The sequence below is a fragment of the Centruroides sculpturatus genome, unplaced genomic scaffold, assembly GCF_000671375.1.
Source record: "Centruroides sculpturatus isolate CEXI.00-Female unplaced genomic scaffold, Cexi_2.0 scaffold119, whole genome shotgun sequence".
Classification (NCBI taxonomy): Eukaryota; Metazoa; Arthropoda; class Arachnida; order Scorpiones; family Buthidae; genus Centruroides; species Centruroides sculpturatus.
Genome location: NW_019384338.1, coordinates 504,373 through 520,021, shown reverse-complemented (window position 1 = coordinate 520,021; position 15,649 = coordinate 504,373). Strand labels below are relative to the sequence as shown.

Sequence of the window (15,649 nt, the reverse complement as noted above, 5' to 3'; positions counted from 1 at the left end):
ATTTAATTGAACGAAATGAACAAAGAACTAAACAGAATTATCAATTAGCTCTAAGTTGTTATATGAGTATTCATGGCTGGTAGTTGTACTGATGATCAAGATCATTTATCAGTAATTCAGTTTAAATAAATTTTTACCATTCACATGATATCAGTGGCTTTGATATTCAGATCACAAACTACAAGTTTTGTCAGTCTAGTAACTTTAGAAGCTATTAATACTACTATACAGCAAGCCTTAATCAAAATGTAAATTTTAACATGATATGGCAAGATTATGTACCAAAAATTTCATACACTGCACTCTTATTTATTTATTCACTCAGAAGTACTCAGGTTCCTGTTAATCAAAATCACCAAAAACAGTTTAAAAGTTTAATTTTACATGAAAATATCCAACTTGCTTTCAAAAAACAAAAAAAAAATGTTGCTTTTAGTATATTTAGCTATTTATCATAGAATATTTATCTATAAGACAATCACTTAGTTTTACTGAACATGATCATTTCTATTAAAAAAGTACACTGCATTTCAACAATTTAAAAGAAAATAAAATGCTAATTTAAAAAATTTAATATAAGATAGTAAAATGAAATTAAATAAAAATTTTATATATCATCAGATATAATTTATCTAATCTTGAAATTTCTCTTAAAAGAGAATTGTTAATGAATGTGACAAATAAATTGCCATCAGGTGAAGAAAAAGTAAATAAAAAAAATTTACATTAAAAAACCCAATAAAACTTTAATCTACAAAAATATTTTCAGTTAACAACACAATGAAAGAAAAACCACTTGATAAAAAGAAGTACAAATAAAACAGTTATTTAATTTTAATTAAATTTACAGAAGTTCAAGAATAGCTATCCTTGGAAAACTAATGAAAGCTCTTTTGAATGAACCAACACAAAACTGAAAGCAAAAGTTAAAAGTTTTAAAATACAGGATTTGAAAAATCCATTAGTTTGTACTTCCAGAAAATTTTAATTGGCTGCCATGGTTTACATAGGTATTCACCTATACATATAATATTTTACAGGTATATTTAAGGAATTAGTTGTACAGTGTGATGAAAAATTGTAAACAAGCAAATTTTATTTTAAAAATTATTAGTAAATAGTTATAATTTAATTTATCTTGTTATTTTTTTTTAAACCAACAAACCTTTAAATGGACTAAGATTATTAAATTTTGAAAGCATTAGATCAAAATTATGAAAAGTTTTTTTAAAAGAAAAGTGGTGGTTATTTAAACTTACTGAACGTTTAAAGGTTTAAAATAAGATACTTCAGCACATAAAAATATTTTTAATTGTAAGTTTCAAGATTATAAATTTAAGTGTAAAAACTGAATATTGATTTCAGTCTTTACACTTTAATTGGGCTGCAATTTGAAAAAATTGTAAACCATAAATTCCCATTTGTCGTCTGCTGTCTGTCCTTCCTTAATCTCAAGAATGATATTAACTAAATGTAAGTTAAGAGCGGATATGGAAAGCTTAAGGACAACCTTATTAACTGTACACAAACTTCCAGTTTGGATGGGGAGTCATATTATTTCAATTAAAAAATTTTCTCCCAAACAAGTTAGATGACCAGCACAACTTCACTGTTAACAGGAAAAGTATGATGTACAGAGGCAAGACACTACTAAACTTAAGTACATTGTGACAATGTCACAATAAAATAATTGCACATTTCTAGAATAGTTTGTTTCCACTCATACAAAAATTGAGGTTTCTAGTTACGAGCATCCAGTGATTTTCTGATATTGCAGTGATCAATGACCATTGCTTTTTAATTATTATTTCACAACAACATAGATAAAACTTTGATTCTAATTAGCTATCACATATGATCTATATTCTGTCAACCATGTAAGTTCAAAGCCATTGAAAGAAAGCTGGGAGTTTTCCCAGGGCCTGAAGAAAACTTAAGGAACCTCTAGTAATTCCAAACCTTATAAAATTAATGCTATTTATACTAACTACAGGTAATATTTTTAGGTCAATTTTTAACTACAGTTACAAAAATTGCTGATCACAAAATACTGAAATATTGCATCATTAGTGTTACTGGTGGTTCAATACTCAGTGATTTAAATCACTGTTAAGAAAAGTCATCAGAAATGCCAGTGGCATAATATTTCAATATTTGGTGATTAGAGATTTTTGTAAAAATAAATGAAGAAAATTTATTATTTATTTAATTTATACATTTTGCAGCTGCCAGTACACATATTCTAAATATTTCGTATTTTCATATTAATTCAATTTATGAAATCTGAAGATGGCTGTTTGCATGAATGAAAAATGTTTGTTCGATTTAAAGATTTTAACTGGTTAAAGGTTGTCTTTTGCAATTCATTTAGTGAAACAGTTTGTTATTTTCCAAAAAAGAAGTATTTTATTCTGATGCATATATCATTAGGAATTTTTATTTATTTATTTTTTAATGCTACTTTAATTATCATTTCTATTCACCCATTTTCTTTCATCAATAATATTTTTGCCTTTTGTTTAATGAATGAAGATGATTATGCAGCATTGAAAATCCTTGCACAGAAAATATTTCATTAGCCTTTAAAGAATTTTTAATTCATTTATTTCTTTACTTCCAGTATTCATATTTTTATTATAATGAATATTGAAAGTTTCCAGTTTTCACTCATACAATATAATTTTCAAAAAAAGTTAACTGTATTTCAAAAGTCATATTTTACTATAATATGATGTAGAGCAGAGGTGTCCAACCTGCAGCCCGTGGGCCGCATGAGGCCCAAGGCAAGTTCCAATGAACGTGTAAGCAAAACCAACAAATGTTTTAATTTTATTATTATTTATTTATTTCAACAGCATAAACTCAAAAAAAAGTCTCACAAAGCCGTAAATCTTTATTCATATTTTATTTTTGAGTGGAAAGAAAATATTTTCAAATACTTGGAGATGTGTGAATGTGGAAGGATTACTAAATAAAGCTGGAGTTGTGACTCAAAGGATTATAGACCCAAATTTGGGAAAAGGAGGGAAAGATGAGAAAGGACAAAAGATGTAGTAGTGAGAAACGTTAAATAGATCTTCTGTTAAGCAAATATGGACCCGTAATTTTTCAACCTTTTTCACTTCTTTATCTTTTGTCCTTTGCCTCTTTTTCCCCGCACTTGGGTCTATAATCCTTTGATTCACAACTCCAGCTTTATTTAGTATTTCTTCCAACGTTGCAAGATTTGGCTACATTGCGCCAAATGTGGCTACTTTTTTTTGTTTGACGTAAAAAATATCATTTGGCGCTTTGGCTACTTTTTGGGCTACATATTATTTATAAATATATTAGTTGAATAAAAATGCACTTTAAAATGGTGTTTCTTGGCTTTTTATTAATCAGAGACTCAAATAAACCAAATATTTGCGTTTTATCAAATAAATGAATTTATCTATTTCTAAGTAAAAATTGAAAGTGTCTGTAGAAGTAATTTTTCAAAATATCCTGTTTCGTGATAAAGTTTTAATACTTATTATTATAATCTAGACATGTTAATCCTTAAATATACTTGTATATTGGACCACAAGTATATATTATATATACTTGTGGCCCAAAACTCCTTGACTTCTTCCAATGTGTCCCAGAGAAACAAAAAGGTTGGACACCCCTGATGTAGAGTGATTGATGAAATTGAAATAGATTAATAATACAATATCCAACTGATGAAAATCAGAAAAGAAGCATCAAAAACAATTTCTAGAATGTAAATAAATAATATGTGAAAAACAAATTTTTAAAATTTATTAAATAACTTCCTAAGAAATAAGCAAGCACAAATATTAAAATAAAAAGATTAAATTTGAAAATGTAATCTTTAAATACTAAATAAGTATACATAAAATGTCTGAAAAATTCTTTTGGGATTAAAAAAAGCAAAAAAAAACAAATTCAGAAACTGAGAAACCTTATTTGACAATATCATATCTATACAATGATATGATGCTATTGAATCTAATAACAATCACACTGATAATTTTAACCTAGTGATTAAAGAGAAAGAAGTAATTCAAATTAAAAACTTAGAGAAACAGTAATTTTATATAAAAATATTAATTTTAAACTAATGAACAAAAACTGAAACATAACATTAACCTCTTTTGCAACAATTATAATACTAGCAGTGCTGATGCATTATGATGTATTAGTTCCAAGTGGTATTTGTTTATATTCTGTAGTTCAAATAAGATTTTAAAATTTGATGTAGTTATAATACTCATTTTGTTACAGCTGATATTGTTATCATATTTCAATAATTCAGATATAAACAAATATTTTTAAGTTACTATATATACCAGTGAAATAAATTATCACAAGATATCAATTATCAAATATTAAAAATTTATCTTACACATTCAAGTTAAATAATTAATTAATTGTATAATTTAAATTAATTTATTTCTAAAATATCTAATACATTGATAAATCAGTAAGAAAATTCAATTTTAGAATAATCAAATTAAGAAAGTTATAATCAAAATGTTATACAACCTTTTTTAGAGGTCAGTTAAAAGAAAAGCTAATATAACATTTTAATCATAACTTTTTCAAGTAGAGAATATGATGATGTTTTGAAGAGCAGTATAAGAATTTTAGAACAATCAATTAATTTTGTAATATAAAAATTTTATCTATCAACATTTATGAAAAATTATTACATTAAAAGCAGAACCTGAATAAAAATAAATTCTTCAAAATGAAACAGTTTTATATGTACAATTTTAAGCCAGAAACTTGCCCAATGTGGAAATGGAAATGGTTTGGATACAAAAACTTAATCTGGATAAAGCAGAAAATTAAGAATCTACTTGTTGGCAAATAAGTAAAATTGTCTTTAGGTATTACAAATAACACAGTATGACAAATTATTCCAAAGATGATTTTGAACCTTGTCAGAGAAATGAAGGTCACGTGACAAGAGGACAAACAGATACACAAAGTTTTTGTTAATATAAGTCTTTACTGAAATAACCAGGTGCAGAATTGAATACTTTTGAAAACTGAATGAATTTCTAAGAACAAGTAAATTAATGAAATTTTAGATTACAGAATAACTTAGTTTATGTATTACTGTAATGTGATTAGAATTTTTGATGGTAGCATGAGACACTAATTCTCAGTACTTAAATTTGGCTTTTTTCTGTTATGTGAGCACATCCAAGAAGTATTTGAATGTCTAAACTTTTTATAATCAAATAGTAATCAATTCTTGCATTCAAATATTCCTATCATTAGTTGGAATCACTTTAGGATTAAGCCTAGTATTAAATTATTTTTTTTTTACATATGTAAAAGTTATTTTACTATAAAAATAATAAATGAAACTGTGTGACATTCATCTGGTATAAAGATTAAAAATAGAATTTGATACTGTGCAATTCTGGTTTACACAGGTTTTACAGTATTGACTTTCTGTGTGTCAAAAAATTAATGGCATTTAATACAAATTATCAAATATTTTATCAATTAACAAATAATTTAACCTTGTTTATTTTCTTTCTTTTTTAATTTTCCAACTAATAAAATTTAAAGAACTTCTAAATAAATTTTATTTTAAAAAATAAACAACTTTATTCCTCTTTCAACAATTAAAACATTACATTCACTTATAATTTACATACAGTTTACTATCAAATCATTAATAACACATACACTTTTTATTAAGTTATTATTCTCATAACTATAAAATATTTTAATATTAAATACTTGTGGAAAAAAGTTAATGAAATATATCATACAATTACAAAGTATAGTATATTAAAAAGTATGTCCAAAGTATCCAAAGTTTAGTTACAAAATAAATTAATGTCTTAATCTCAATTATAAAATATCATCAAACAGATCAAAAATAATATCTAAATTATTTCATGTATTAGGCAATGATTTAGAAAAAAAGTTATGTGAAATGTGGGAGTTAGTTATTTTATGAGTCATACTAATGGAAATCTGCCAATATTAATGTTACATAAATTAATGATATTACAAATTATAGAAATATATTAAACTCAAATATTCAAATACAATAATCATATTTGAATATTCATTTAATAAGAATTAAACATAAGGAATTTTTATTTATTTATTTTTTAATGCTACTTTAATTATCATTTCTATTCACCCATTTTCTTTCATCAATAATATTTTTGCCTTTTGTTTAATGAATGAAGATGATTATGCAGCATTGAAAATCCTTGCACAGAAAATATTTCATTAGCCTTTAAAGAATTTTTAATTCATTTATTTCTTTACTTCCAGTATTCATATTTTTATTATAATGAATATTGAAAGTTTCCAGTTTTCACTCATACAATATAATTTTCAAAAAAAGTTAACTGTATTTCAAAAGTCATATTTTACTATAATATGATGTAGAGCAGAGGTGTCCAACCTGCAGCCCGTGGGCCGCATGAGGCCCAAGGCAAGTTCCAATGAACGTGTAAGCAAAACCAACAAATGTTTTAATTTTATTATTATTTATTTATTTCAACAGCATAAACTCAAAAAAAAGTCTCACAAAGCCGTAAATCTTTATTCATATTTTATTTTTGAGTGGAAAGAAAATATTTTCAAATACTTGGAGATGTGTGAATGTGGAAGGATTACTAAATAAAGCTGGAGTTGTGACTCAAAGGATTATAGATCCAAATTTGGGGAAAGGAAGGAAAGATGAGAAAGGACAAAAGATGTAGTAATGAGAAACGTTAAATAGATCTTCTGTTATGCAAACATTGACCCTTAATTTTCCAACCTTTCTCACTTCTTTACCTTTTGTCCTTTCCCCGCATTTGGGTCTATAATCCCCTGAGTCACAACTCCAACTTTATTTAATATTTCTTCCAACATTGCAAGATTTGGCTACATTACATCAAATGTGGCTACATTTTTTTTGTTTGACGTAAAAAATATCATTTGGCACTTTGGCTACTTTTTGAGCTACATATTATTCATAAATATACTAGTTGAATAAAAATGCACTTTAAAATGGTGTTTCATCGCTTTTTATTAATTAGAGACNTGAGTTTTAAAAAACATTTTTTAATCTATTTTTTGTTGAAATGTACTGTACATTAAAGTAAAACCTCATTATATTGATTCGGTATATTGTTATGATATCAATAAAATTCAGTAGCAGCAATATCGAGCTCTGCCTCATTAGTCCTGGGTAGTTAGAAATTGGCTAAACAACACATTTCTGCAACATTGCATTGACTGTCATGGATATATTGGTTATTCCCTTGGTTGCCAGATCTGACTCCAACAAATTTTTTGTCTGATGGAATATTTAACACACATGATGTACAGCAATAGGACACTCAATGTGGATGAATTTCATGATGTGATCATTAAGGAATTCAATGTGATTAGTGTTTATCTTTGCCAAAAGGCCTGTGAAAATGTTTCACATTGTTTGCTGGCTTGTATCACATTTGGCAATGGAGAACAGGAAGTAACTTATATTATAAAAACAAAACAAACAAAAAAAAAAAAAAAAAACAGTATCTCATTTCATTAAAAATTATAGTTAAATCAATATGTGAATTGTGAATTATGGCATACACTCTACAGTACATATACAGTATGTTAATGATACGACTAGCCAAACTTCAAGGAGGTGATTGATCATCAAAAAGTAAAGTAAGTGTAATTAGGAAAAATTAATATTCCAAATTGCTTACTGTGATATAAAGAAGGGCTAAAGGACTACGAAAATGTTCTTTTTTTAATATCTCAGAAATAATATGAGATATTTAGCTGAAATTTTTAGTATGATTTTTTTCTAAAGGAAGCCCAAAACTAAGCATTTTGTAATACTAACTTTTTCTAATTACACATAATTTTGATTTTCTATTACATCCTGAAGTTTGGTCAGTCTTATTGTTAACACCCTGTATATATCCATTTAAAGTATGTAAGAATTTGAGAAAATGCATTTTGTAAACACACAAGTAGAAAAATTTTTGGCTTATTTTATGCAAATAAATTTTCTTACAATCCATCTAAATATGAAATGAAATAAAATTTATAATAAAAATTTACATGTCTTATATCTTAAAAGAAATTTTGGTTAAACAAATTCAAATTTACAATTACTATACAGATTATTATGTAAGGATCTAAGCATCAAACGATAAATATCTTATTTCAGATAAATTGAGAAAAATATCACTTCTTACAATTTTCAAATACTGTATTTATTTGAATTAGTAATACTAATTACCACCACTTGTACTGAAAGTTCTCTTTGTTTCAAAATCATATAAAATAAGATAATGCAAGTAAATACCACAGTGTGTGAACATAAAAAAAAGTAATAACAATAAAGCTAAAGTCAAAAATGGCAGATACATTTTTTGTGTATTTAAGAAAATCAGACTTCATTTAAAAGTTATAATTATAAATTTAAATTCGGATTCCTAAAACACATTCAGAGCTTTCAGAAGTATTTCAGAAAATGCTATAAAATAGAAAAAAAAAAAAAGCATAATTAATGTTATACTTATGTATTTAATAAATTTTTTAAGTTTAATACCAAAAGACAGTTGTTATTTAATCTACAGAATAAATTGACATTGACTGCAAGCAAACTTTTAGATATCACATATTACAAAAAACTATAATTATGTATATATTGTGTAATAGTCTAAAAAAGTAGTTAAGATATATATATATATGAAGTATATACAGTACTTATCTTTTTAATGTAAAGTAGAAAAACATACCAAATTTTATATCACTACTAGTGTGTGCATTTTTGAAATTTTCTGGTCTCAAAAATTGGTGCACATATTAGAATCAGGCAAAAAGTAACTTAATGCAGCATTGCCATGTTTGTTCTTTACTCTGCTCAGAAATTTGCATGTATTATGATATCAGTGTAGACATTGTACACATTCTTCACATACTACTGTGGTTTTAATTTTACATTAGTTTTGGAATGGTTTGGTGATTTCTTGAACTACAGCAAGTCAAGTGAATGATATCTATGAATCTCCTATAAAGTTGTGTGTTGAAGTAGAAAGTTATTCATTATGCTGCAAGAACATGTATACTGATATTTCAGTGTAATACAATGTATTTGGTAAATTTCATGCTTGTGCATACCATTGTAAAATCTTACTGTTAAAATGTTGATCATATGGTAATTTTTAGTATGATTTTGTATTGGTTGACAGATCCTCTGTACCTGATAATACAGTCATAACTGAATACATTTGAACACATTTGAAAAATATGATCATGAAGCACTGCAAACATAAAAATGCTTGACAAAAAATGCATTCATTACTATTTAAGTACATTAACTTTTTGCAGTTGCATTTTGATATAGGGTGTGCCTTATATTTTCAAGCTAACTTTTTTGGAATTTTGAAATCTCAAAAATCAGGTCACATTAGATCCAACACAGTAAATAAACATACAGTTGAGCTTTTATAAAGTCCTTATTACAAGTCTCCCTTTTCAACAAATTTTTCTATGAAATGTTGAAAATATGTATTTTTTTTTTACATTTACAAATATCTCTAACAACATTTAATTTCTTTATAATAAACTTTTGAAAACTAGAATAATAAAAACAAAATCTTATTTTTCATATTGATAATTGTTAAAATTGGCTAAAACGATAATTCATTTTGAAGCTCACACTGGCCTAATGGCCATTATGAGAACAGTACAAATCTGTACTCTCAATAAAACTGAATCAACTGTGTATGAAGAGTTTCAAATGACAACTGTTTGATATATTCAAAACTGTAAAAAACTGATTTCCATTAGCAGGGAAACATTCTAGATGAAATTTTTATTTATTTAAATAATGTTAGATTCATTCAATGAACGTAAAATACAGTATCTTTAAGCAAAACAAAAATACAAGTTGAGGATTACCATCAATTTTCTAACATAAATTTGCAAGAATACTCATTATTTCTATCATATTTTTTCCAATTTCAATAAAAAATCATTATGCTTTCTGTTTGGATTTTTTCATATAAAATTCAAATGTAACACTTTATTATTAATATGAGTGCCAGAATATGAAAAGATAACATGGCAAATAAAATGCAAATTTCATGGCAAATAAAATATCATTACAGTGTACTGTAATGATATTTTATTTGCCATGAAATTTGCATTTTATTTGCCATGTTATCTTTTCACTATCATACATTTTCTATTTAATAAATTCTTGATGTTTTATGAAGACAATTCATTACAATAAATTTTAACTGTGTTCTAATTCAGATTATATTAATAACTATTGATATAAATGCATTTTAATGTTGTTTCAGATAGCAACATTCATCAGATAAAAGTTTAAGATCACAGTCTTCTGACATTAATAAAGTTTTGACAAGTTAGGCTTTACTCATCAAAACTATTAATGCCAAAAGACAGTAATCTTAAACTTTTAACTCAAAAATCTGGTGTGACAAATAATAATTTCTTCATACTCCTTGCAGTTTTCATTCTATGGAAATTGCAAGGTAATATTTTTCACATAACATTCATCAGCATGATCTGAATATCTGTTACTTCAAACAATGTTGTTATATTGTTTTAGAGGATTTTAACACAGTAATAATAAAATACATAATTGATTACATATTCAAAGATGTAACTTTATATCTATCATGAATCAGTTTTTTGAAATTATTAATTTTTCAATATTGTTACTCCATTGATCATATCAATAACTTTTTCCAAAAATAAGACTGAAGGGAAAACAAACTGTCCAATTTATCAAAAATCTAGAAGTACTGTTTGTTTATTTCATATTCCAATTATATTTGATTCAATTTACTATTTAAATGAAACAATCATAATTTGATTTATTTTATAAACTTAAAGGAAAAAGATTACCAGTAAGTAAAAATATATAGAAGTACACCAACAGAAACTACAGACAAATAGTTTGACATTACTTAAAATTTTCTAATACAGTGTTTAGCTTTCTATGTCACAAATATCACATGTATTTTTTTTAATGCTATGATTCAGAATTAAACTGAATTGAAATTGATATATATTTAATGAGAGGAAAAAATTAAATTGCAAGGACTTCCTTTTCATATATTTATTGTTATTTTTCAATTTAATATGATATTTATCTTTTCATTTTTTCTTAAAATTGATATCATATATTTTTCTTATATTTGCTACAACTTTTATTAATTTAATACTAATTTAATAATGTGCAATATCTGCAAATCTAATCTGAAACTTATTTTAAGGTTAAAACTGACATTTCTACTGTTGTATTTGGTTTTCCAATGTAAAAAAATAATAAATTCTTACAATGTATTTTTGTGAACTTTGATTCAAAACATAAGATTCTATTTTTTGATAATGTATTTTTTTTGTACTTTTACAATAAAATAAAAAAAATTGTAAAATTGACTTTTACATTTAAAAAAATATGATAAAAAATGTTCATTACTAAATCAAATATTTCCACAGACATTTCAGTACTTATATAACCATATGATCATATATTCCTGTGAGATAGGAAAGTAAATAAATGTAATTATCTTATATATTTGTTTATATTAAATTTGTGACTGATTTATTATTCATTAAAAATTACTTCATGATTTCCTTACAGTCATTAATTCATATCATTAAAATCAATTGGAATTGTTTTTCATAAATAAGTTTTTCAATTAGTAATTTAAAGTAATTACTTTAACATTTATTAAAATATTTGATATAAATGAAATTGCAATTTTAACATATGTAAATGATTACATAAGATTTTTCACAATGTAAATTTTATTGTGAAAGATCATTTGCAATAATTTTATTCTAGTTCAGATTTTTAAAAATTTGAAGAATTTTTAAATTAAATGTATTAAAAAATTGTCAAAGTATTCATAAAATAATAAATATCTATCACAATTTATATTATTTAAATAATTAAAACATTATATACAATTATTATATTACTAAATATTTACATAATTGCAAGACTGAGTGAATATTTAAATAATGAATTTTTTTAAATTTGTTTTTATATTTTAATTAAAATAACTGATGATTACATTATACAAAACTAGGGATTAAAATTATACAGTACTGTATATGAATTAATAAAGAAAAATTTGAGTTTTTAGACAGCTTAATTGGAAGTAAACATGCTTGCTTTGCAAAAATATAAGTTCTCCTCTAAGATATACTTTTAATTAAATTCAAAAAATAAATCTAGATAATTAAAATTTATTTGGCCATTAAAATTATCAACAGATGCCAACATTACCTCCAAACAGTGACATTTAAATCATTTGTATAATCCCTATCTTAATTATATCTAAATTATTAAAAATAATCAGATATTCTCGCAATTTATGTCTATATTTAAATTATTATGAAAAAAAAACTTTCAAGTATGGGATGGTAGGATTTACAATCAGGAAATGAATGAATTCAAAGTAAAATAAAAATATTTTACTTTGATGTAACTGTTACATTTAAAATTAAATTTGTATGTTATTAATATCTTTTCTTTCATTCAAAATGTTTGAAAAAAATTTATTTTAACAGATTTATACTATTTAAAAAAATGAAACATGTCTGGCATAATTGAAAAATTAAATTAGAAACAAAACTTCATATTTAATAAATTATTTTTTTTAAATATTTAAAATACAGTAATGTTATAAATCTCAATTTATCAATAAAAAGTTTTTGCAGTTATAAAATATCACAAAGATTTACAAAAATTAAATTTATGCATTATTTAGAGAGTTTTATAAATAGATTTTATGAAACAAACTTGTTAAATTCTTTAGTAGACATGTTCCATAAGTAAACAAGTAAATCTATATTTTTGGAGAAGAAGTGATAATAAAGTAATAATAAAAATAATAAATTTAGAAATTTCAAATCTTATCAACATATGTTTTTTCATTTTTATTACAACAGTTTGTAATAATATAGCAAAACATTTTCCCAATATTAATTATTATTTGAAAGAAAAAGCAAGAAAATAATTTATGAATAAAACTTCGATTATTTACAAATTACATTTAATAAATAGTATTTCCTGAAACTATTACAGCAGAATTATTAATGAAAGTATCATATAGTTAATTAATTTATTATTCAATTAATTAACAGCAATAAAAATTTGAATTTATGCTAACTTAATGGTTTGTTATTCATTTAAAAATGAACAATCACAGCATTACAAAAACTAAATTTATAAGTTACTGTATTTACTTGCATGTAAGATGAGGTGAGACTCTAAAAATCAAAATGAAGAAAATTAGATTTATTAATACAATTCTAATTTTATTTCATTTAATCACAAATAAAATATCAAATGCATGTAAATTCACATATTGTGCCGCAAAAATCACCAGCATCTTAAACTTTAAGGAAAATCTTGTAAAATCAACAACATAATTTGTTCATTTAAAACTAGACAATCAGGAACCTTTCTCGCCAATTCTTAACTGTCAAATTCACTCTACGTCGATTACACTTACGAGTTTCTCCGAATTCTGAATAACCATCAGTTTTCACGTTGGAATGGATTAAAACTTATATCGGGCTCCCGTGTGATTTTGGAATTTCAATTCAAAAGTTTCACTTTTCCTATTGCTATTCATCTTTACCCGACAATACACAAGAATGATTCAAACGACTTGGATAAAATACTTTTGTTTTTAAATGCCAGAGATTGAGCATCCGGTAAAAAATGCAAATACATGGTTCACAAAAATTATTTCAAAAACGCAAAGAATCCTTTGATTGCACATATAGGACAATGCAGGTTTTTCAAGCAGCAAAAAATGAATAAAAAAACCTCATCCTATATGCGAGTAAATACATTATTACTTATTGAAAGAAATAAGAACATTCAGATGCAATGCTAAAGTATGTATATTTATAATCACATAATGATGAAAATTATCATTAAATCTGATTTTGTATTTGTAATACAGATCACCGCAAAGTATTGTAATTTATTTAAATACAATTTTTGTAGAAATTTTAATAACATTTAATTAATTTCTTAATATTCTGAATGTGTATTTAAAGATTAAATTCTATAAATTAAATAAGATTTCATTTTAACTCAGCACTCAGTAACATTATATTGAAGAAACTAAAATGCAATCATTAACATAAAATTTCCTTCCCCTCCTGAAAACATTGGATTTAATTACATTATTAAGTCAATGGATATTGTTTAATCATTCATTAATTTATAATGTATTTAATTCAACTGTGAATATGAATGTATGAAAAGTTTTAAGTGTATTTTATGACGAGAAGATAAATATTAATTAATACAAATTAATGTAATAATTATAACATGAGGTTTTCTAATAACTCACCTTTGATATTAAAAGAGAGTTTCTGCAAGTTGTTCTGTTTAAATATTCTTTTTTTCTCGTTTTTTACTGGTAAAATATATAAGAGTATTATTTCTTCGTCTGACTCACGACCAACATGTCGCTGATGGAAGCGACCTCTGCAGAGACGAAAATTGATTAATGTGTACTTCCATAGGAGACCTTCGAGAAAAAAAAAATAAATAAATAAAATAAAAACTGTTTAAAGAAACAAATTAATTATTTAATGTATACGATTAATACTTTACTTATTTAAATTAAAATAATATGATAATAAATATTACATTTTTATCATTATAAATATATTTTATTATCATAGATATTATTTATAAGTCTCGGACTAGAAAGAATGATAATAGCGATATTGTGATAAATTGGACAAAATATGAAATCTCTATGAATTGACGAACTTAGAATAGACACGGAAATAAAAGATATTTTTATTATTTTATCTCGGATAATGTATAGTTACATTTTATTATCTAAATAAATAGAATTTTATTTTATGTAAAAGAATAGCTCGCTATTTAATCTACCGAAACTGATGGTGCCGGTTCCTAGTTTATCTTGATTAATCTGACTGTTTTTTACGGGAATGGAATTAAAAAAATAATAAAAATAATAACGTTTTTATGTTTTTATGGATTTTAAAATAATAAAATAAATTCTAGAAAAATTATTTCCTTAGTTTCGTTTTGTTTCCATACGCTATAAAACCATTCTCAATCTTAATCTAGGAAGAGAATGACTTTCTAAAAGAAGAGCGAACTGAGAAAATTATGAAATGATTAAGTGATGTCGGAAATAAGCTTTGCAATGGCTTTAAAATACCAAGAAAACGTCATAAATAATTCTTAAAATAAAATAACAACTCAATATATAAGTTAAGTAAACCGAGTTTTCGAAATGAATTTTTTAAATTTTTTTTTATTTTTTTAAAAAATACTGCAAATATAAAAATAACTCGTATTAATTTAATAGACTGATGACAAATATTCGACATAATATTTACAATTTCTATATCGTTTAAAAAAATTTTTAATTTAACTGGAGTTTAGACCCTTCGATTCGGTAATAAAAATCATCAATTATTTTAGTTTTAGTAATAGTTTGGACTTATATAACTGGCTAAATGACATTTATATTACTATATTTGGTTTTCAACTGCATGAACGTAAGGATATAGATCAGAATTAGCATTTTCTAATGGAAATTATATTCATGGTAGACAACCTTACCACTTACGTCACTAA

General features: G+C 24.5%; 1 protein-coding gene across 1 annotated transcript in view; it reads right to left on the bottom strand.

The window, feature by feature from the left end:
• The window catches only part of LOC111632699 (ras-related C3 botulinum toxin substrate 1-like), a 28,458-nt gene extending 13,931 nt beyond the window's left edge, over window positions 1-14,527 (bottom strand). Inside the window, exon 1 of the mRNA XM_023377203.1 lies at window positions 14,379-14,527. The gene's annotated coding sequence lies outside the window, so the exon portion shown is untranslated. The remainder of the gene's footprint in view (window positions 1-14,378) is intronic.
• Window positions 14,528-15,649: the final 1,122 nt, after the last annotated feature.